General features: G+C 39.6%; 1 protein-coding gene across 3 annotated transcripts in view; it reads right to left on the reverse strand.

The window, feature by feature from the left end:
- Window positions 1-23,003, reverse strand: part of grid2 (glutamate receptor, ionotropic, delta 2) — a 534,507-nt gene that overhangs the window by 136,832 nt on the left and 374,672 nt on the right. The gene's annotated exons all lie outside the window — the stretch shown is intronic.

The following is a 23,003-nucleotide window of genomic DNA, read 5'->3' on the forward strand; positions in this document are numbered from 1 at the left end:
CATGGGAGGTTCAAGGCAATGATGGGGTAGGCTGTGAGAGGCCTCCCAGAGAAAGAAAAAAAAAAGATAAAAAACCCCACAAAAATGATGATGAACAAAAAAAATGAAAGTATCAGCTGCAGCAGGTTGATTTTCTGAAGTCTGTGTATTAAACACTGTGTGTCCTATCACGGGAACAGTCTGAACATGAAAACTACTCTAAAATAATAGTGTAGCTTTTGGTTTTGTTATTTTGTATAGACACAAGATCTGCATTTGAACTAGTTTTGTGCACATTTTTGGAAGCATTTAAACATGTTAAGGGTCAGTAGGGCCAGTAGTTTCTGGCTCAAACATTGAAGGGGTCATAGGCCGAAAAGTTTAGAAGCTCCTGCTCTACTGCATGATAAATTTGAGCTCTTCTCTGAGCAGATGTTTAGATGAAAGCATAAAATTCCAGATTATTCAGGCCATCAATTCTAAAACCCAGCTGATGAAGCGGCTTCTCATTGAATACTAATGACTGACAATGATTTTGAATTCTTAAGACATTCTGTTGTCACTTCATTTAATGACCCACTGAGGTATTTTAAATGCTTCCTGCAGGTGAGATCCCTGTGTCGTCTCTATGTTTTAACCTGTCTGCAAGACTAATTTCCCCTTTGGGAGAATAAAGTTAAGGTGAAGCTGTAGAATGCAAATAGAGATCCACTGTCTGGATGCTTCCCTCAAAATGTCATGCATCACATAATGTCCAAGTATTTCCATCATTTTTAATTTTTGATCAATATGAATCAAAGGATTCCCTTTGTGCAAAATTCCTTTATAGATCTATGTCTATGAAATTGCATCACACTTTCAGCCTTTTTCATCAGATCAAATTATTTTAGTCCATATCCGTTATCATCCATGTGACGTTATCTGCTTTCAACAAAGTATTGTTTTTGTGGCCTCAAAGATCACACTGTAGAGAGAGAAGCAGTAAGAAAATTAAGACCTGATTTAGCAGTCTGCTATCCAAAGGCAAACACATACACACACACGCTCACACACATTATGATGCACACAAGTAGCGAGGCACGATTTGTGCTTAGAAGGAAACACAAACACAGCAGAGAAGCAGAGGGCATGCTGCAGAGGGAAATATGGGATAATCCATTTTTCTAAAGCCTCAAGTTACTGTTGTTACTGTTGATTTCTGATCAATTCCCTTTTGGGACCAATATGCTTAGCTAAAGTCTGTTTTCATGCCCTGCCATTTAGTCAACATTTCAAATCATGTTTGAAGAATTGTTGACAGCAGAGGAGCTAACAGTTTAACTCACTCCTCTGATAGAATTACTTTAATAGCGGAGTCAGGAGCAGCTTTTTACTTATGAAGCCTGTAATCAGTAACTGCTAAACACCACTATGCCTGCCTAAAGTTGACATTTGAACAGAAATATACCCATATACTACATCTAGCATACATTTAGTGTCTGATTTAAAACCCTTTGAGATTTATGAAGTGACGGCAGGACAGCTAAATGATGAATGTCAGCAGGACTAAGTTTTCTTTCTGCAGGATGGTAGGTCCAAGGTCACCAAATCTGAGGCAAAGATGCCAACAGCACTGTACATCATTACACAGCTAATTAAATTATAATTGTTCACCAAATATAAGTTTAGCAACAACTGTATTGATTGAGAAATGATAGTTTCTCCTGCTGAAAAATGTCAAATACAGTTCAACTTTGAGCAGCGTTCACAGAAGCAATTCATTTTGTTGCCATCTTAAAATCAGCCAGGCTTTAACAATCTTTTTTTGATGAAAAAATAAGGACATCCAATGAGCTACAAGTAGCTATATTTGCAGAATGGACATGAATGGAGGTAAATAATTACTGTATAACTTGCCATCACGTGTGGCTGTTCCTAAAGTCCCATGCTGCACCTGTTGTGCTGAACAACTTGAAGCTTCCTTATTCTGCTCTGGATCTGATGGGCTGTTTTATTCTCCACCTTACAACACATCTAAAAACACCAGCGCACATAAGAAAGAAGTGTTAAGAGAAAGCTTAAGTTTCTGTTTTATTTCCCTGCACAGCTGTGGTCCACCCACTCCAGCTGTGCTACTTATTGAAGCAGACAATACCTTTTCTCAGGACTGAGTGGGCATGCACCAGCAGTTTGACTGACATCTCTGTGATTCTCATTTTAGCTGCACTGCACCTACTGGGGGCGTGAAATACTATTTTTACCCTGCCATTCTTTCCGGCACCGACTCCAGCGACCTCAAATAATTCCCAGGTTAGTTACACCCACCCTTAATGTGAGCAGAGGTGTAATCATCCAGGCACTGAGAAACACCTCTGACAGCGTACAAGGGGTTTACGTCTCCAGTGCACCCTCATTATTATCATTATTATGTTTTACTCAAATTATAATAAAAAGAATTGCTTTGGTTTTAAATAGTGAAATCTCTGAAATTATTCTTTTCTAGCTGCACTTATGTAACCCACATAGTCACAGCCAAGTAGATTATATTACATCTTGTGCTTGTTTCAGCCTGGAGGGGGAGATGTGGAGCTAGAATTAGAGCCTGAATTTTCTCCAATACACACACACACACACACACACACACACACACACACACACACACACACACACACAACACACACACACACACACACACACACACACACACACACACACACACACACACACACACACACACACACACACACACACACACACACACACACACACACACACACCTACAATGCAAAATCAGTACCATGTATTTCTTTTTCCATGAAGAAAACAAAAGCATTTGTAGTCTCTTGCCTCTCTTAAGATGAGCCAACAAAGCTTCATTTTCCAGTAAACAAAAAAATAGTGCTGAATTCTCCTCAAGACATTCCCAATGTCAATAAAAGTCCTTGATCATAGTGTGTGAATGTGTGGGTACACTCCTCTTTCTACTCACACAGGCTGCCTGTAAGACTTCCTGCATTTGAAAGTCTTAAAATGTGCCATGTTTGCCAGTAGTCGTAAACTGACAATTATGGGAAATGGGCAGGATGTAAAATGAAGAAACCACAAAGGACATACAAATGAGGAGACAGAGACAGAACACACATGAAAAAAGGATGGGATAAGATGAAGAACACTCAGGATGAGAGAGACAGGTATAGAGATGGATGGAGATAGGGATAGCATGAGGACAAATGAGGCTCTCATACCCAGTTGAGCAGAGATGATCAAAGACATTATAAAGGTGAATTTACGGCGCAGCAGCTGCTCTAAGTCATTGTAAATATGAGAGCGTTCATAATCAATACAACATTAGCAGTGCAGTCAGACCCCACCGAGGGAGGCCAAGTGGAAGCACCCACTCTAAACCTACAGTTTAACACACCTGCAGTTAATAAACCCAGCCTTGTATGCATCATTCAAACACCTGCAGAAGTCACATAGGGAAGCTACAGAGAGGAAAAGATCAGCTTTATGCATCAGATAACATTTCATGTAATTTATAATGATTAGAATAAAGAGATTTTTTCCACTGATAAAGACAAGAAGAGACAAAAGACTGCAAAGACTATATTCTCTAGGGCCTGACTTTTTAAGTTGCATTACATAAGTCAAATATAGCAGCAAATCTCAACATTAGCATGTTTCTGATTAAACTATGACATAAGCTTGCCACGAGCTGCTACACTAAAAATAAAATCACTTTTTTTAAGGCATGGCTTTTGGTGCACACAATCAGGGCACCTGCAGAGAAATGGGTGCAACAGAAAGACTACAACAACATGCCTGCCCTTCACAAGAATGCAGATACTCAGACTGTGCTCAGACTTTAGGAGCCCTGGCTTAAATCCTAACATAATTTGGAGCCAAGTTGCATCACACACTAGAAGCTTGACAAATGTTGATAACTGATTCTCTCATTCTACTCTTCAAGCATGCACTTGACTCAGTGTAATAATGGCACATTACTCTATACAGGGTATTTCTGCAGCTCCTGTGTGATACAGGAGGTATGCAAACCTTGATTCTATGTATCCTGGAAGAAGTGAAGATGTACATCAAATGAGAACTGATGTAGCTGCACTGCTTTGCAGGGAGAAAACACAACAGTGAGAGGCTAAAGGAGTCTGGATAGAAAATGTGTGGGGAGACATGGGTAGCACAGGTTATTTTCAGCAAAACTGGTAGTGAGTTTTTAGTTGTCAGTTTTAATATCTGTCAAAGGGAGTGTGCCAGCAAGTTAGCCTCCAGGGCTGGAATGTTTAAACCATTTCTTAGAAACACCATCAGTGTCTGTCCTCTTGTCGACTTCTCATTGGCTGATGTTATCCCTCATGGGAGCCACTGACGTAATCATCCAGATTTTAAATCCTAAAAATTTAACATGTTTGATATCACCCCAGCAGCCATAATGAGTCAGCAAGTGGTACAGGAATTTTACAGAGTCTGAAAACCTCAACATGAACCCCTGCTGAACATCATTACAGACCCGTGGCTTTAACCATTAGGAGGGGTAAATCAAACTAATGCCATAGTCAGAGTCTTGCTAATGAGGGCACCCTAAAAGAATCAGGACTTGAACTTTTTTATTTTTAAAAGTTGAATAATCAAATACATAAACAAAAAAACTAAATGAATGTACTTGCTACATGTCAGCTTAGTCTGGTTACAAGGGAATAAGTAATGAATTCAGACATATTGGGTGGAACAGGGAAAAGAGAGGATAATAAAGTAAGACAGATGCACATTAAGAGGGTGTTACTGGGAAGTAAATGTTCCCCTTTCAGCCGACTGAGTTAACCTGATCTGGCCTTTTGAAAGTGTTGATTATTTATGGCAAAATGCAGAAGACAGACTGACAATCCAAAATACAGAACTCAAGCTAGGAAACCTGCCAAAGCACACTATTCCAGGCTTGAAGGGCTGTTTAGCTTTGAAGCACTGAGCCGCTACCCTTCTGTGATGAGCCAGTCTTAGTGTTATATGGATAAATTCAAAAAATCCTGACCAAATGACAAAATCCAAAGAGGGAACTCACAGTATATTTGTGTTTCCTGTGGAAAGAGAAGAGTAGCCTCCTGTTGTCATTTTACCCTTCAGTAAGGCATTAATAACAAATCTTCAAGGTATAGACACATCAACAAAACAAGACACTTATCCAAAAACTGTCTCAAACCTTTCTCTCTGGCTTCAAAATCAGTTTTGATGAGTTGCCAAATCCTTTTACTTCAATGATCACAATTGAGTCAAGAAGACATCTTAAAGAGGACTCTACAATGGACTTACTGCACTGGCCCGTCAGGATGACACTTGGTGCTACTTTCCCACAGCGTTTTAACACAGGTCAATAAATTAAAGAGAAACACATTGATCAACATTGTCAAGCTCTACCAGTATCACAGAGGCTATCAATCAAGGGGACTGGCCCACTTTGTAACAGTGCAAGACTCAAAAAGACAACAGACATCACACATATTGTGCCTTGGCAGCATATTAGGCTCTCCTCTCTCTAACCTTCTCTACAGATGGCTTGATATTCAACTTGGAATCAACTATGTCTCAAATAAAGCTGCATTTCAAAAAGTTAGGAACAGAGGTCAAACCTGAGAGACAATCTTCACACTGGATTTCTACCTGCTTTAGGCAAAAATCTGACATCAGCTCTTAAAGACTAATGGATAGTGAACATATTTATATTTCTGTCCACTACAGTTTAGTGTAAGTTCTGTAAAAAACCTATTTTCAAGGTTCTGTTTTGAACTACTTGATGTAATTAATCCTTTGATTCCCTCTATCACAATTTTGTCTGGTAAGGTTCCATTTCTAAGAGCATTTTCAATGCACTAGTGGATTGGGAAGAAGAAAAAAGTCAGAGAAACACAAAGCATGGACAGTAAGTGGAAATATGATAAATTAAACCTTGCAGCAACATTACTTTAAAACTGGCTGTGCTATATTATCTGAAAATCTTTATTTCTGCTCTATATTTGTATTGTCAGTTTGTATAACAGAGGTGTGTAAAGGCCACGTTTGTGTGTATGTATGTGTGTGTATGAGCTAAAATGGTAGCCTAGCTTGTAAAGTGGCCTCCTGCCACTGCTTATCTACACAGCCCCAGATAAGGACTCATTTTCCCTGACAATTTGAAATAAATGTGTGTGTGTGTGTGTGTGTGTGTGTGTGTGTGTGTGTGTGTGTGTGTGTGTGTGTGTGTGTGTGTGTGTGTGTGTGTGTGTGTGTGTGTGAGTGAGTGTGTGTGTGTGTGTGTGTGTGTGTGTGTGTGTGTGTGTGTGTGTGTGTGTGTGTGTGTGTGTGTGTGTGTGTATGTGTGTGTGTGTGTGTGTTAAGAGAATGACCCCCTGTACAATGAAGATGCAGCCTTCAAGACTCTCTTAGTAGCATCCCATAATGCTTTTCTTCTTATTGGTGTTTCAGCTATAACCAAAGGTCATTTCTATTCCTGTAACCAACACAGTACAAAAAACTTGACAGTTAGCCTACAAGAAAACATTACAAGATATGTCAGTTCCTATGATGAGTTTGGGTTGGGGAAGTAACAGCTGGATGCTAAGATTGATTGACACGTGTACAAATTTATGTGATTCAATTATTCTAAAACCAGCCAGCCAGCACTGAAGACCACATTTGAAGACTACTCACATTAAGAATACTTAAGTGCCTAACTTGAATCTACATCCAAATAATGTCTAATAAAAAATAACGCAATAGCAAGATAATATAATGCCTTATTTTTAAGGTTTATTTAAGAAGTTTAAAATCAAGCAGCACTGAAGTTTGCAGCCATGGCAAAATAAAATAAAATGTTTAAAACCCAAGTGGCTGAAGAAACGACAAGAAAAAAAAAGTTGTTGTCTGAGCTTGAAAATAAAATCACACACTTTTTCTTGCTGTCCAAGTTACTTGTAAAGAAAGTATGAATTTGAAAAAAAGGCATAACAAAGACTCACACTCACTGGCATTTGGATCAGTGTTTTTGGAGCTGGTTTACTTTAAAACTCAATGAATAGCTTCAGCTCCTGCAATATTATGTCACTTCTGAGCTAACATAGTTAGCATGAGTTGGATGCTGTGTCCCAAATCATGAACTTCTGCACCTATACTCACACTGACAGTATGGAAAAAAGCAGTGCACTTGTGTTTCTTAGCTGGCGCACTCAAAATGGTCAAAAAGTTAAGAGTGGTGCAGTGGACACTTTTCACACTCAATTATTGTCATCGCCTGTGTAGGAGAAGGGGCAGGAATGGATCAAACAATGAATGATGGATGCAATCAATGGAAAGCAGAAGAGCAGCTGTGAACGTTTGTGAAATGGGATCATAGTTTCCTGTAAGTGCAAAGCTGCAGTGTTTGATTTGGGACAACACTATCCTGTGTGTATCCTGAATGTACACAGTGAACCTCATGGAAGTGTACTTACAGAAGGACGGGACACAGAATGATTTTCTGTCTCTAAATTGTGTATCTCCAAACTCCAACAGCAGTGTTAGGTCCAGAAAGATTTAAAAGATGAATAGCACCATATCAAACAGACAATAAAATGCTTTCTCAGGGAGATCCAGCACAGTTGTGAAAGACAAACAACTCTCCCACAGCTTGAAGTCAATGAATCTTAATGTCTGTAAAGACATCAAGAAATACATTTGGGTATTTGGTTGTTATTATAGCCATCATTCGTGTGCCTTCTTCCAGTCATTAGAATCATCACCGCTAATGCGATGATGGCTTTATACTGAGAAACAATACAACATGTAGCACTGGTGAATTTGCTTTAATGTTTTATGTTATTCTCTGCAAGAAAATTCAGTGAAAAGCATTGATATAAATAAGTGTTGATTTATTCATATCACTCTCACCAGCAGCAGATGTTGTCATTCTGAAGAAGTGCTTAGTGAGATTTGGTAACTCTCAAAGCAGGGTGGTTTGATTTTTTCATCACAGCTTGATGTCAATTCACATTGTGGTTCTTTCTACCTTAAGAAAGCTCTTAAGTCAGCTTCCCACATCCATCCGTTGGACACCAATACAAGAACACATGCAGACATTTTCTTCTTGGATAATTCAATGGATGTGTGACCACACACACTGAAAAGTAATTGAACCATCGACCAGTACTGTGTGCGAGCCAGAGGAGTCATTTAATGTTACAAAAGCCTTTCACTGCACAGAGCTCAACACACCATACACACTTAGGTGACACACCACACACCATCAAAAAGTAAGTATAACCTTTTGTTTAATGGTATCTAACAATCAGGGATGAACGTGTTGAGGCTTCCTGCTTCCCCGACTTCCCATCCAAGCTGCAAACTCTCAGAGTACACTCTGAAACAAACAATTACTTTTTGAGGTGCATACACGGCTGGTGTCATTTTGGAGCAACAGAACCAAGAAAAATGTATATTACCGATGGCGGTTAGCAGCTCTGGTGAAAGCAACATGCACCAAAAGTGTGGCAAGTTAAAGTAAAATTAAATACTGTGTGTATGAATGGTGTCAAAAACCAATCCTACGCTGCTTTGAAATTGCTGCCGGTAGACAAAAAAAGCATCTCCCCATGAAATTGGACTTGGGCAAATGCTGCATTAACCGCTGCATCTCCTCTCGCCCCACGTCATCGGCTCCACCAGTCGAGGGGGAGATTTGATTTCGGGCTTCCTAATGCAGCGCAATATTGAACCGCTTGTGTAGAATGCTCTTATCTTCTCGTGGTTTTTATCTGCTTACTCTTCAGCAACAGCTAGGAAGATAAAATATGATTTTTTACCCCTCTGTTCAGGAACGATCTGTTTTCTCTGCGCTAACCTTGTTTCATCTGCCAAACGCTGGTGTGCGGTTTCCAGCCTCTGTTGCTCTGTAACACTCCTTCTGTCGTCTCTGCCAAACACTCATATGCCTTCCATTGCAGCAAAGAGACAGTAGCCAGGCACGAACACAGACAAGCTGCTGAGCAGTTTCACTTCTCCTGTCTCCCACTCTCTCCTTCAGCGCCTCCCTCCACCCCTTTTTTCTCCCCTGCTGATGAGTAACATGTGTGTCAGTGCGGTCTCCAAACAGCTTGCCCACCAAGCCTTCCTTCTGTCCTCTCCCCTCTCTTCCTTTCCTTCAGTCTCTCTTCCAGTTCTTTTGAGCACACCACCTTTCTCCCTCTCTCCCTCTGTGTTTGTGCCTCTCTGTCTCCATCATTTAACTGAGAGGGGACAGCTTGTTGCAGCAAGCAGTCCAGGCTGCACTAATATCAGTGCTCTGCACCACCGACTGCCTAAGCTCCACTTTATAGTCTGTGTGCTCATCCACCCTGCTTTAGAGAAAAGTAGCTCCCTGCCAAGCATAAAGGTATTTCATTCTGCTTTGCTGTGGAGGTAAAAGCGACTGTATACTAAATTTTACCCTTTTGAGTTTCCTATTTTATTGTTTTCATTTGCAGATGAGGAAATTAGACAATATGGGAATTTGCACCTTCTTACAGCCGTTTGACTTTGATAATAAAAACACTACCTGGAAAGCAATTGTATTTGAAAAGCCACTTATGCAAAGCCCAACAGGCTAATTCTCTTATAGAATTGGATTTGGAAACAAACAATTATAACAACTAAGGAAATATTGCTGGCAAATTACTAATAATCTTTGTAATACGTAAGCTAATAATGTAAAAAGAAATTAGGTGAATTAGAAAAAGCTGTTGTTTTTCTCTTAACTGCACAAGGAGAAAATTGATTTTGTAATTTTGAAGACATTGTTTAAACCTCAGGGAAAAGCACGGTTAGACTCGGTTCCTCTATCTATCACAAGAAACACACACATTCACAGGTACAGCCAGTCCAAAAAATATCATACAGGGTAGAATTATTCAAAACATGTGATTAATATTAAAAGCGCTCTGTCACCTCATACAGTATGATAACAATACTTCTTGACACCGTTGTGGTAAAATATGTCATGTCAGGCTACCTGCTTATTTCACAAAATTACAGGAGACTGGCGTCATTTTTTTTGCATTCAGAGCAGACAGCGTCTGTCTCGAAGTGAGAGGGAAGAAATACACTCAAGGACTCAGAAAAGATGGGAATGAAAGATGCATCTTGTGAAAATGACAGTCAGAAAGTACATGTTCACACAAGGATGAGGATAATGTCGTCTATGATTTGAAACAATATTATGTAGAGTTACACAGAGCTGACCTCCTTAATCTCAAGAAGAAGAGGATACTGTAATAATCTCTGTGAGGTAGATTCAATTTCCTAGAATTTCAAACTTTAAAAAATAGATTTTGTTACTAATTAAAAAAAATTAAGATGTGACTGGCATAACCAGTGGTACATTGAATCTACATGTAGTAAAAAGACAGGTTAAATACCTGACAAGTTTTTGACTTGCAAAGAAATACCTGCCATCCAATCATGACATAGTCTGCATCTATCAGGTGAATGTGGGCTGTATATTATATGATATTACATGGTGTGACATCAGTATGATAACAACAGTATAAGCCTATGTAACTTTTTTTAAAGTTTCTACAAGATAAAAGAAATATACAAAAGATAGAAAATTAATCAATAGATTCATATATATATATTTTTTTTTTCCATCGTGAACTCAACTTTTACTAGCTGATGGATTACACACATTCTTTTCTATGTGTAGTAATTTTTATTATAAAAAATATGTCAGGCAGCAGTAGAAAAGATGTAAGATGTTCTCCCTCCTGCATATATATTTGACTAAGCATTGACAAGCAGACAATATGAACAAATTCAGGACAAACCTGCTTAAGATAGATCATCTTATATCTAATGATGAACCATCAAATTGGATGGTTTCACGAATTCCTCTGGCTTCTTGTCACTAAATTGGGATTATTGGTTCACACTCATTATTGTAATGAAATATGTATCCTTGTCAATGGTTGGCGGCTTAACATGGTATTGAAGACTTTTAGATTGAAAATGGTGTGAGAGAACAGGAGAGATCTTGTAGCCCATAAAAAGCACTCGGAGATATTGGCAGACTGTATTTCTGATCCTTTTTTCTGTTAAAACAGTCACTTCAAAATGTATGAGATTATCTAACAAAGAACCGTAGCTTTTCCACTACCTTGATCTTATGCTTGCAGTTGAGGGTAACAGGACAATTATTAAACAGAAACTAGCTGGCTTTAAAACTCAGATCCCTTTTCAGACCTTATTTTAGACATTTCTGTATTCCAAGGATTGACAATCTCTCTCTGGTAAAATGCTTGAAATCGGTTTCCCTTTTTAGAGCCCAGAGACACATAACAGACACTTTTCTGTTACTTAACTATAGTGATGTCTTGTATATGTAAGCCTCTTCTCAAAGCTTATGTTCTGGGCATTGTGGAGCACTCTTTAGCAGCTCTTTAGTCCCAGGAACTTCTCATACAGTCTTTTACAAGGGTCAAAGTAAAGTAGGGTTTCCTTCATGTATATAAAATGAATTGCAAAAGATCAAAACAAATCGGCCTCACTGAGTGATTTCAAGCTTCATTTTTATTTAACTTGGAGGCTGACATATCCAGCAAAAAGATTTTCTGCTAGGGAAACTTAAGACTGTGATCAATTTTGACAAATATGAGAGGTGGGTAAAATGACTTACCATATTGTTGTTTTATAGGTGAATTACTTTGTGGTTTAAGCTTTACATTGTGCCCTTCATGAATAATTTAGTGGTATGTTCTTTATGCAGTGGTGAGCATAAAGTGAGCATACAGGCACAATAAAACTAAAAAACCAAACACAAACAAATCAAAAAGAGAGAAAGTAGAGATAAACAATAAAATGGGACATGGGGAGAGCTGTGTGTATTGACAGTATGGTCTGTTCGGGACCTGAAGTAATAAACTGAACATTAGGTTCTGCCAGATCACTCATACATTTTCAATCTGTCTTACACACACATACACTCACACACACAGACACACATGCACATGCACGCACAGTCGTCTATACAAACTGATCATTACAATAGCAACAGCAGCGAGCTCTGTTCTGATTTCCCAGATGAGCAGCAAGCTGTTTTATTGCTTGCTTGAATTGTTGAAGAAATGTGTGCCTATGTGGCTAATGTGTGTGTGTGCGTGTGTTTTATAGAGAGGGTTAGATAGTGTTTGGATGCATGTATATGCAAATCCAAACTTTATGCTCTAACATGCCATTAACGTCAAACTTTAAATGAATAATAATGACTAAATAATTAAAAAGCATTATCTTTTCATTATTGCCTGTATGCTTTAACAGACAAAAGGCAGGATGTGTTTTATTAATACTACCCCAGTGGAATTCACAGATACGGTGAGCTCTGGTACGAAATGAGAACATGTTTGTTTGTGTTATACTAATGTAATAGTTTTTTCAAGGGCATTACATCAGGAAGAAATGCAATTTCCATAAATGATAATTATGTTTTTAAAACTTGTGTTTATCTCTGTGAAAGTTTAGTGCTTCTTTTTGGTTTCATTACTTCATAGATGAAGGCAAAAAAGCGGTGAGGACAAACACATAATCTATGGAGTAGACAGAGACAGTAAAAACAAACACTGGTATTAAGGGAACTGGTGCAAAGTCATCCACAACAAGGTGATACCAGTGTTCTAAGCTGAAAGAAATCGAGGGAACATTTGGGCATTGGTGAGGCGCAGTGATTAGATCCCACGCCGTCTTTACAGAAGAAACAGTCTTCAAAAAGCAGCCCAAGGTTTGATCCCTGCCTTTTGCTGCATGTCATTCCTCTCCCTCTCTTCACTGTTTGTGACACAGGTTTGACCTTATTGAAAAAGGCATCTTCAGTCTATTTTGTGGGATCAGTTCAGCCAGGCAGGCAATCACAGGTATTCCAGCCACTTTCCTGTCCTTGCAATCACCCTCATGAGAGCGTGATTTTCACCCTTCTTCTGTGCGGCACTTTGTACGTAATATGTATACTTGTGGCTTCGTGAGTGCTACTTTTCTCCTGGTTGTATCTGTTTAGCAAGGCTTCAAACGTAACAAGCATACAGCACACAGGCAGAGATTGAACATGGCTGAAACCATTATCTTCTCCGCCTCCTCCACACAAAGACACACATACTAACATAAAAAATACATGTAGAGATGAGAGGTAAATCTATAGGGGCTGTTAAGTGAAGTTAAAGGCATCAAGAATAAGTTAAAGTCCTTAAATACCACTGGGTCATAAATAATGCATGCACATACGTGTGTGGTTATGAATAATACATATATTCCGATATCCCATTGAAATGTCTTGTAAGATGTACCATAGAGCTATGGTTTCAAGCCCTCATGGACACAACATGTACAGCATAGTCTTTTTTTGTCTACATAACCTTTTTCTATAATCACGTTAGCTGCAGATCACACATATTCAGACATGTAATCTACTTACATAAACACATTATTATTCAGGTTACAATATTAATAATTTAAGTTAGTGTGGATTTTGGCGCCCCCTGTGGTCAAAGTGCCTTAAATACCCTGGAGTTCTGCTACCCTGGAGTTCTGCACACATATCAAAAATAAATATACTCATCCCACTTCCCTTTAACATTCAAATGTATCTCACACACTGAGACTCTTAGCTGTCGGCAATGTAGTGTCCTGATAATCACTCCTCCAGATACCTACTGCATGGAATTGGCTCTAGCTGTTTGTGATAACTTGTAAAATTATCAATTCATTACCTGAATGTCTTGTGGGCTTTAGATGGTCATACAAAACCATCAGGAATAATTTTTGTTAATTTAATTAACAGGAAGAAAGGTCCTCATGGCAGCTATAATGCGAATAAAATCACTGAAACAGGCTGGATGACATTCACATGTATAATAAAACATTTTTCGACATAGAAAACATTTGGAATCTCGAACTAAAAACCTATAGAGTAGACAAAAAGTGCAGTTAAAATTGTTGGGTTAATGTGGCAACTGATGTATACTTTAGTGAGCAAATGATGGAGCAACAATCAGCCGTCAGATGCAATCCTGTCACATTTTTTGACATCATGTGCAAATACAAGATGAAATTGTGCACCTATACATCAGTCATGACACTCATCTTTCAACCGATAAGTGGACATTGTCTCTGAAGAAGCCTTATAAAACCAGAAGAACGTGATGCTTACTCCAAAAACTGCTTAGACATTAGGACGATGGCGAAGAAGAGCCAAGGCCAAACACTTGGTGCTGAATTGTGCCGGTCAAATCAGTCTTGCTGATACACCAGTGCTCCAAGCAATAAATACGAACAATATAACACCAAAATTTAACCATATAAAATGCCTGATTAGTCAGATAATGTACAAAAGAGTTGTATATAGAAACAGACTAGAATTCAGCTATTGAGGATAACTTTAGGAATAACTACTTTCTTGTATTTTTGTAGGTGCTCCATTTTTCAACACAGGTAATTGCCCCTTGCTTACAGCAGCCATAAGGAGTGTATTTGTTGCCAGAAAGACTAAACCACCAGTATTGAATCCTCTGTTTTATTCTTTTTTGTACTTTTTGGAAGAGTTCACTTACAATTTGAATCTTGTGGCAAGGCAGCAGAAAATTGCACCTAACTATACATTCTACATGGGTTCAGAGGCATTCAGACAGTGAACAAGTGTGTCAGTCCGTCTGACAGCAAGTGCACAGGACAGCAAGTCAGATAGCAAGTAAGCTGGTCACTCAGTCAGTCACTAAGTGTGACTCAGTTGTTTAAGCCTTGACAAGTCTAGTAGACAGCTGACTGCTGGACGTCATGCACTGTACCTCTGAAGAAATGGACACTGACATCTTCAGCCTGTGTGTTTACGTGTCTGTGTGTGTGTGTGTTGCACCAGTGGACAGTCAGGGTCTGTTTTGCAGCCATTCTAGCGTTAGAATACACTTGGCACTCTTCAGTTCTCAGCTGTCCTACTCTTTCTCTGTCTTGCACACACACACACACACACACACACACACACACACACACACACACACACACACACACACACACACACACACACACACACACACACACACACACACACACACACACACACACACACACACACACAACAGAGCCCTGTCACCCGTCACTCTGATTCCTGCTGTTCACCAAGGGCCTGTCTCTAAGCTAGCTTGTCCAAAAGCAGTCGTTTTGTTGCATTAACACCTCTCTTGACCTCCCTGAACTGACACTTGTCTAGCTGAAGAAAACAACACGCACAGACACAGAGAGAAGGCAAAGATCCACCAGTCTGGACAGAACACTTAATAAAAAGATGGATCAACACTCAGGGTAATGCTATAAAAAAGCTATCACAAGACTGGGTACGCTCATAGGCATTCTAGTGGTAAAGATCAGTCAAAAAATAGGTTAAAGAACACTGACAACAACAGTCTTATCATCATGAGACAGCTGAAAGACAGAGAGTTCAACTAATGTGGTATAAAGCAGAAGATCCACCTTCTCACATCAAAACAGAATTACAGTTATATTCAGGGCACATAACACTCTATTCTTTGTTCTCGTTTCTTCTCCGCCTACGGCTTTCCTGCCCAGAAAAACTAATATATATTTTCAGGTGCACTGCCCGGGGAAGGGCAACTCTTACTCATTCAGAATATCAAATGTTGAAGCAGGAAAGGTTTGAAAATACTTTCTGTGATTCTTGTGAAGTTTGAGCTGTAAAGTAGGCATCTTAAATAATAGAGGCAAACTACTTCCAAATTCCTACACCTTGATTGACCCACTTTAGCCCGTCTTAAGCATCTACTCAGTCTAAAAGGTGTATTTTTTTAGGTTTGGGCAACAGCAAGCTTTGGTTAAAGGCTGGAAAATATCTATTATTACTGATATAGACAGAAACCCTTGTCAGTCAGTCAGTGGCTCACTCAGACTCTGTCAGGCGCAAAAAATAGTTGGCAGCTGCTGTTTGCCACCGGGCACCATTGCACAGAAAGTTTTGATTACAAAACAGAACAAAACCAGTTTATGATCTATACAATCAAACTAGACCATCAACATGAGGAATGAACATAGCACAAATGTCAATGGCAGAGTAAGTTTGGCATTGACAGAGAAGATTTGGCAAATTTTTCGATGCCGCATCCCACAAACTGAGGGCTGTTGCTTATCCCACAAATCTTTTCAAATGTGACACCAAAGGTACAATTTTTTTTTTGCCACAAGTTTTTGGAGCAACAAATAAATAATCTTCCAAACACTGATTTCCTTACATTTTTTTGTTAAGTTTTTTAATGTTTCTGTTTCCAGACACTACAGGGTGTGGTAAAACAAATATTTGTGTGGTAAGTGATCAACTGCACCCTGCTAAAAACAGCCTCTACCTCACATTTGTTATGGCAAAAAGTCAGAGTGCCGGATATAGTGGAAATAAAACCAGGTGATATTTTTATCTTGAAAATGACATAACCAAATCAGCTTCTGGCAGCATCTTGAAGACCATTTTGTAAGCTTTTCAGTTTTCTGTCTCTACTTGACAGGTAGTTGCCCAGGTTTGGTTCCGGCCTGTCAAAAATAAGGATGGGCGGCTGTAACTTTAGGGTGAGCAACCTAAACGTACGTAGAAAATGAAAAATACTTACTGCAAGAAGCTAGTTACTTGTTAATTTTAATTATCTTATTTTGAGATTAATATGAAACCAGCTGTATTCAAGTATGCAGAGAAAGGCTATGCAGGGAAAATCTGATAAAACACACAGTCAGGAAGTTTTGTACAGAATCTGTTGATTCAGTGTAAATGTTTATCAACTTGTCCAATGCATACTGTCAGATGTATTCATTAGCTATTTCAAGGAATGAAAGTTATGATCAAGGACATTCCAGCAGGAGTTGGTTTGAGGGCCCAAAGAAAAGTGTCAATCTTACATCTGTCCTTCAATGAGCTCAGGAGGTGGACACTCACAGAGTGGAGAGTGGGGGGGCAGCTGGGGTAACAGCAGCAATAATCAGCAGAGACGTTGAGTAAACACACACAAGGAGAGCGGAGCTAATCCTCTTTCAAGTTAGAAGCATGGGGAGTACAGCGGGAGTTAAGAAACTTGATTCAGAGTAGAACGGTGCTGGTATTTGTGCACTGTAGGCACCGCAGTGTGTGTTCTCATACTGTTTGTGTTCACAGTCTGTGTATGTCTGTGTGTCGTGTACGTAAGTGCATTTTCTGTCTGTAGGGTTCATGTGTGTCAGCAGCTATGTAAATGCCTAGCATGTGAATGTGTCCTGTGGCGTGTGGGTGGGTGTGCGTTCACACACTTGTGTACTTGTGATCCACAGAGGCATGCAGTGCTAGGCAGACTCTGGCTGCTGTAATCCGAGGTTTACACGCTGTAATGCTGCTGAAAGCCTGCAGGCCTTGCTGGCAGAGAGAGAGGGGGAAAGAAAGAGAGTAGAAAGGAGAGAGAATGAGGGACATTAGGACAGGGTCAAGGAAGAGAAGCTGAGGGAGGGAGGGACAAAAAGAGAGGAGAATCAGATTGATGAATTGAGAGAGGAAAGTGTAGGGAAAGAATGGAAAAATGGAAACATGCTGAATGATATTTTATTTTGTATGCAAGATTTTGAGTACCTGCCTTTGGAATATGGATTAAATTCAACAACTGTACCAATTCATCATATTTTTTATTGGAGCATACTATTGATGCATTGATTAACTTTTATTGTTCTAACACAAGTCACTCAGAAATTATGTCTTTTTGGTTTAGGAATATTTTGATGATCAGCAAAAGAAAAAAGTATGTTGATCTTGTGTTAAGTTTGAAGTAAGTTAAATGATCAAGATTAATATATTTCCTTCATAAAGTAACATTGAATAATAAGAATACTGACACTAAAAGCCGCTGCTGGAAAAAATAAAAATAAAAAAAAAACATAAAAGTGCCAGACAGCTGACTTCACGACACTGTCAGCCAAAAGTTTTCAGGCCTTATTAGTATAATGATGACAGGCTGACAATCACTTTTCTACTTCTTTAATTTAGAGCCTCTGAACTAAAACTTTCATAATAGATTTTGAAATCCGTCCACCATGGTGACATAAAATTAAAAATATTTCAAAAAGTGAAAATGCTGACTGAATAAAATGCTTTACTGTTCCATTACAGTCAGGAGTAAACAGAAGAAAAAAGAAAGTGTAACCAGATCAGCAATAGTCTGTACACACTCTGAGGTCCGGGGATTAAGATGAATGGACACAGATAACATGAGTGGACACACAGCATGTCGCGTCACACCTCAGTGTAAATCAGAGGGTTTGGACTTAAGAAAGAGCCTGTTGCAAAGTAAGAGAAGGCAGAGGGAGTCAAAGTAAGAGCGTGAGCCTGGCACGGAATGAAATGACAGGAAGGGGATGAGAGGAGAGGAAATGAAATGAGAGAGGGAGGGCTGACAAGAGATGCAAGAAGACGGAGGAAAAGATGGATGGCATATCAAACCAATGCAAATCTGTTCCCTCTACTGTAATCACTTTAGCATGTGTAACCACACACACAAACACACACACAAGCATTCACACACACACACACACACACACACACGCACACACACAAACAGGGATGAACACACCATAAATCCTTCTTGCAAATGCTTATTAAGCCTATGAGAAATCCACTGAAGGCATGTGGTGATTCACTCGAAGATTATTCTGTGATATGATTGTTTGGTGTGTGGCCCTCTGATAGACTGAGGGTGGCCGTGTGTTTGTGTGTGAGTGTGTGTGCACAGTGGTTTAGATAAAGGGAGGTTGATTTCATGATTTGTGAATCTCATTTTTTTTTTTTTTTTTTTTAATTTAATACAAACATTAACATTTTAAATTTAATACAAACAAAATACACATACAAAAAATGCTACAACTGGCCAATACACTTCAGAGGAGCACTAGATTTTACATTTAGCACAAAGATATTGTTTCAAACACATCCTTTGAGCAGCAGGATGGACAGACAACCTGGTTTGATGAGTAGATAGCCTGTTTTAAGTGTCTTTAAGTGTTATTTAAACTACATGGTATCCCAGAATCCACTGGGGATAGGGTCAGGAAACATACCAATGACAGTAACAGGATGTATGTGTTTACAAGACCAAAAAAATGATCCAGGTTTATACCCTCGTGTAAAAGACGGTTGAACGCTTAATGAGTCTGAGATTCATCGTTAACTTTTATGGTTCTCCCATCATGCATCACTACATCCCACTATGGGTGAGTAAATAGGAAAAACATACTAATATTCTTTATTTAAGTGGCTCAAAGGGGGTTAACTGCTGCTTTGGGAGTACCTTATTGTGGTAAGTGTATGTGTGATAGGATATAAGGAAAAAAAAATCATACCCAAAAAGGGATCCGTAATTAAGGCAGAAATAATTGGCTGGTTTTCTTAATAGCTAGGGGCTAATATTTGCTGATTATTCATTGGAAGATTGAAGGGGCCATGATTGGCCTCCAAGGGCAGGATTACACCCAAGAAGTGATGCCATGCAGCACCTCTTTGTTTCTCTAACCCTGCCTCTCGAGTGTGGGATGTCTCTAAACTCATGTCAGAGAGATAAGTAGCTTATTTCGACCAAGATTTACTACTGCGCACACTTCTGCTCGTATTAATATACATTGCCTAACAAACCACAGGGACTGAAATACTGTGAAGCAGGAACTTGCTGGAGTTAAGCATAGAACTTTTCTGCACAGCATATGGTGTAGGCAAATCTGCTGAATGCTTTTTGAGTAGACGGGCAGGTTTTACTGTCAAAACAGTGTCTAAGACCACAGCCTTACAGCATGCTAATTTTAACAGCAGGAATGTGCAACTAATGGTAAAACTGGTGAAGGACAGGATGTCAAAACCAGTGCAGAGTGGGTTCGTGACAGGTCCCATCAAGTCACACAGCTCTTTTGTCAGTTCCATCATCACTGCTGCAGCTTCTGCCTGTACCACTGCCATTGGGAATACTTGTCAGACAGCTAGCACAGATTAACTTGTAAAAAGAAGTGGAAAGTTAGGTAAAATTTGTCAAGGAGAAGTAAGGCAATACTGACTAATTCTATTCTCTTAGAGACCACCATGTACACCTGCTTCTCCTTAAACAGATCATCTCCCGTAGTACATACTGTACTATGTACATACTGTACTCTGTACATATTTATTTTCACTTTGGCATTATACAATCTTATAACAACCAAAAAATGACCTTAATTCCTTCCTCAATACCCCTTTTTGATAAGTTTTTATCAGATAAAGCACTATGTCATTACAAATATCCAATGACACTTCACAGTACAGTCTACATTTGACGCTAATTTGTTATTATTTCCAGAGTCACAACATCAACAAAATCCATGACGCTTAAAGCAGTAAGCTCAAGGTAGTTACTTTTAACAGGCTAAAACTTTGTGCAAGACCAGATTTATTCATGGTAAGCCATCTACTGTGACCAACTTTACATTGCTTTTGCCTACATGCCCTCCCATCAACTTCAGGTCCCACATTTTTTCATCTTTTTCCTTTTTCTGGAGCTCACATTGCATTATCCCAGTGGGGTAGATTTGCTCCAGACTGCGCTTTGTTTAACACTGTTCTTCTCCTTGACAGATGATCTTCACCAAACCAGAGCTTCTTTTTCTTTTCTCTCGTCAAACTGATAGAATCTATTAACAGGTTTGGGCCTTTCTCTGTTTGTCTTCACAGACACTCACCCTCCTGTCCTCTAGGAACATTTTTATCCATCAAACTTTATCTTTTTTTCCACTGTAATCCTTCACCAAACCCTGCCCTACCTCCTCCTCTCCTGGGACAAAGTTTTAGCTGAGGTCCCCTCCCCTCTTCTCTCTGCGGGCCTGGTGTCTGCACCTTTTCACAAAGCTACAGCATGTTTGACACAAGGGCACAACCCTGGTGTCAGACACCAAAGCTCTCTTCCTCTTATTTCTGTTCCCTCTCATGCTGACAACTTACAGTTGGAGGGCAATGTTTACAACCAGGTCACAGGCAATTAGGCCTGCACCTTATTTCTCCTTCAGATCCGTGCTCCTGTCAATCTGCTTAAACGTCCATCAATCCACCCATCCATCCATCCATCCTGAACACAGCAAAGATTAACCCAAGGACTTACAACCCACCTCGTTTCCATTTTCTTCTTTTTTCCTCTCAGTCCATCTATCACTCCGCTGCTGAACTCATCCACCCGAACATCTTTTTGACTTCACTTAAATAAAAACATTAGCTTGAGGGCTCAAACGTGGCTGCCTCCTCATTTTCTTCTCCCTCTTCCTCTTCTCTCACAATTTGACACAGAGTTCAGTCGAGCCCCCTAGCTCTCTTTTCATCTCTTTCCATCCCTTCAGTCACACCAGCCTTACCTTTTTCTCTACCATAACTTTTGTTGTGTTGTTTTACCCTGAGCTGAAAACTGGATTCTGATTGGTTGATTACAGCATTCTCGGGTCCTCTATTTCTCTACAGCTGACCGCTTCTATAAACAAGAGGAAATTTCTAGATATTTAGCTGTGATTACAGACTAAGAATCTGGGGTTAACAAGTAGCTAAACACAATGAGGTGCCCCTGATAAGTGAGACACCGGTTTAGGAGAAACATGCAGGCCAGCTTTAGCTTGAACTGGGCTGAATCATCATTACGGCCTTACACACACCAAAACAAAAACAACCTATCATCCTGTTGTAAGCTCCATTAACAACCTGCTCACTGACCATCAATCCCAACCAACGGTGGGCAAATTACTTTTAAAAAGTAACAAGTTATATATACTCGTTACTTTCTCAAAAAAGTAATTGGATTAGTAACTGAATTGCTCCTTCATAAATGTAATTAGTTACTGGGTAAAGTAATTCTTGCATAACTTTTTTGAAAAACCTTCAATTTTTTTTTTTTTTTTTTACAAAAGATTTCAGTTTTTGTGTAGGTTTTCCTCTGGGACATCAGGCAGTGTTGTGCTTTTCATGTGAATGTGACGAGCGGAAATCAGACGCACAAGATCAGCAGGAGAGGTTTTTATGCTTTTTAACACCCTGCGTGGCGTCCGTTGGTATCCATTCCCAAACTGCAGGGGGCGGTATCGCAAACATATGTCTACCAGAGTTCCAGACAAGAGTCAAAGAAGCTTGTCTTTGTTTACAACATGACATATCTGTCTTGGAGATTTTTCCAGTTTATTTTAACCAATTTCTCTTCTCTGCTGAGAGTGGCTGCAATTTCACGCCATGAATTATTTACCATTTGGTTATCATGGTGATCTCAGTGTGAAGAGTCATACAGATGCCTGAATTTCTGCACTTTGACTACTAGGAGATCCAGTTCTTCCGCCATCTTGTTCCCATGTCTCCATCCGTCAGGTTAGAAACTTTCAAGTGAGCGCGGCACAGAGTTTTCAGCTTGAAAGGGACCGCACGAGGGGGCATAGATGGCGTCATTCGTCCACATGAAGCCACGTGGACCCCGCATAAATCAGCTTTTAATGTTCACTTGTATGTTCTTGCCTTTAACATCTATGACGTTGAAGTGGTGCCTGTACTTCCATGAAAAGGCCAGTTTTTGCTCTGGATTTGCGCATATTAAATTTGCTGCTCCTGTCCTGTGTCTGGCTGAGTGAGCCAGTTCAGATGGACCTGCCAACACTTCCCATTTAGGAGGGATTCTCCCACTTTTTAACCCTGTCTCCCACTCTACTCCCCACGTGTATTGTCTTCAGATTAACCACTTCTTTTGAAGTATGGTTCTGTCATCTCTAATATTTTTTTTAAGTCAGAGCAAGTCGTCTACTTGTGCCTTACGTTCAAACCTTAAAAAGCATCCACCCCTCTCACTCTAGCTGGTTTTAAACGCTGCAGGTGATCCTCTCTAAATGCAGGCTACACAGGCATACACAGTTGGCTGTGTGATATTTTTTGCTGAAAAGTTCATTTTAGCGTCAGCTCTTTGTTTAAAAAAAAGTGTCACTGTGGTTGTACTCTACCTTCAGCCAATCATCATTATTAATGTGCC

Source organism: Halichoeres trimaculatus, unplaced genomic scaffold (assembly GCF_033239565.1).
Source record: "Halichoeres trimaculatus isolate MK-OKI-2021-1 unplaced genomic scaffold, fHalTri1.1 fHalTri1_scaffold_5, whole genome shotgun sequence".
Lineage (NCBI taxonomy): Eukaryota > Metazoa > Chordata > Actinopteri > Labriformes > Labridae > Halichoeres > Halichoeres trimaculatus.